Here is a 2,173-nt window from a genome sequence, read left to right on the forward strand (position 1 = left end):
CGGGGAGAGGCGTCAAGTGAAATAGGGGAGGCTTTTGTTATGACAGTTGATAAGTGGGCGTGGGCAAAAACTGGTAAAGGGAATAAAAGGCAGGGAAGAGGAAGAGGACTACAATGGCGTCTAATGGTGGCTAATCGGGGATAAGTAGCCCCCGGATGAGCTCCCAGTCAGTGTAATTTTTCAACCGAATCTTGACATATGAAATTGTGCACGTCTGAAGATTTACTCCCTTTTTTTCCCATAATTTTTACCAGTTTTTTCTCATAAAAAAAAAGAAAAATTCTCTGTGCTGTAATGATCCAAACTCCACCACTTGATTGAGATCCAATACATCATGTATATATCTATTTATGCATGCATGCATTTATGTACATATACATGTATACACTTAAAATTAGATCAAAGTTTTGGGTTTTAGGCATGGACTGACTAAAATTCTATCCCAATGTTATAGATAAATTTTGGGTTTAAATTTAGAATCCAGATCCAGATGAATAAATTTTTGGATTTATTTCTGAACTAAATTTAAAATCTTAGGATAGATTGCTTTTATTTATTTAAGAAGACAAGAGAAAGTCTGACAAAGAGTCACTTACAATTAAGGCCAGGGAAGGTCGATGGCTCAATGAACGGCCTCCATTGCAAGGGCAAGGTGGTGCTGTGCGAGAGCGGGGGGAAGGCACTGCTTGTGTTTCCAAGCGAGAATTTGTGAAGACCGTCGGTAGAGCTTCCATGATACTGATGAATGACGCGTTCGGTGCATCGGGCACCATTGTCAATGCTCACATCCGACACCAACCCGACCTCCACCATGGTCTTCGAGGGAACAATACTCGGGATCTCACCTCTGCGGGATTCCAGCACTCATGAAAGGTGCAAATTCCAGTCGGCCCCCGGCCTCAATCAAATCAGCGATCAGGACAAAGGCTGAGACACTGGACCACAGTACGTAGGAATCCACCATGAAAATTCTTCAAAAAACAAAAATAGTTAAACTTACAAGAAAGACTAGTTAGTGGTACCTTGGAAAGAAATCAACCTTTTTTTTTGGTGTGTTTTGGAAACTTCGCAGGGGCGTATCAATCATCATACACAAATGATCCATGATAAACAACATATTTACAATATATCAGAGTGTATACACTATCATATACGAAATAATTTGTGTTATAATAATTAAAGTAGCTTTGGTAGCACATCCTTTTTCCCACCAACTCTTCCGAACCACCTCTCCTCGCCTCCAAATTAAACCACCAATCAGCAATAAGAAAGTATAAAAATAAAAGAGAGTTAGAGAACCCCACCTTAGCTCTCATGGACTCTGTGGCCGACCAGAACTCAGAGTATGAGGCGCAGCATACCTCGAAGAGAACCCACGGTAGGATCTCTCTGCCTCTTCCTCCTCTTCCCAACCTCCACCTTCATCAAAATTCTGTGAGTAGCTAAGTGGGTCATACTTGAAACTACCCCTCCTCACATATAGCTTTCCTCGCCGCCGCCGCCTTCTCCCTAGCCTTCTTATCTTTCCACACAGCGAGCCCCAGCACGAGAAGAATCCGTGCTGCTGCTGCTGCTCCTCTTCTTCCACTGCTGGGAGCCTCTCCATGGTTAATTTAGCTCTTATGATGGCATCAAGAAAGAGGACATATAGAGAGAATAGAGTAAGGAAATGGGAATGGACTTTGGGGCGTTGGAGACGCAGTGGTTAGATAAGAATACGGCGATGGGGCGGCTGGCTGGAGGAGCCCGTGGTGGGACCAGCAGCATCGAAACTTGTGGGAGGATGCAGATGACAATCTCGTGGGAGGGTACAGATGAGAAGTGGATTGTTATCATACGGCTGTGTTCATTTGGTTGGAATTTGGCACATTCCAGTTCCTAAAGGAATCTTACCACATGAGGGACACGCGAAAGGTCCCATTCGCTGCAGCTGGATGGATGTGCCTTTTTTTAATGAAGATTAACTTTCGCATCACAATTATTTAGTTCTAATTTGGGTGCATGGCCGAAAGTGGGTGGGGACAGGTTGGGTTGGATGTGAGTCTAGCTAGACTTGGTCTTGACTGCCAATATTTCCATGGCCATCTTGAGTACCTGGAATTATTTTGTTCCTTTCTCCGGCTGGTGTCTGGATATGTTTGATAACTTTATTGAAAATAGTAGGTAGAGTGTT

General features: G+C 43.5%; 1 long non-coding RNA gene across 1 annotated transcript; it reads right to left on the minus strand.

The window, feature by feature from the left end:
• Nucleotides 1-520: 520 nt before the first annotated feature.
• On the minus strand, nt 521-1,316 carry LOC105037390 (uncharacterized). Its single transcript, XR_830572.3, has 2 exons — nt 1,023-1,316; nt 521-935 (listed from the first exon to the last, which is right to left on the minus strand). It is a non-coding gene; the product is annotated as an uncharacterized lncRNA (long non-coding RNA).
• Between the last annotated feature and the right edge of the window lie 857 nt (nt 1,317-2,173).

The sequence above is a fragment of the Elaeis guineensis genome, chromosome 4, assembly GCF_000442705.2.
Source record: "Elaeis guineensis isolate ETL-2024a chromosome 4, EG11, whole genome shotgun sequence".
NCBI lineage: Eukaryota > Viridiplantae > Streptophyta > Magnoliopsida > Arecales > Arecaceae > Elaeis > Elaeis guineensis.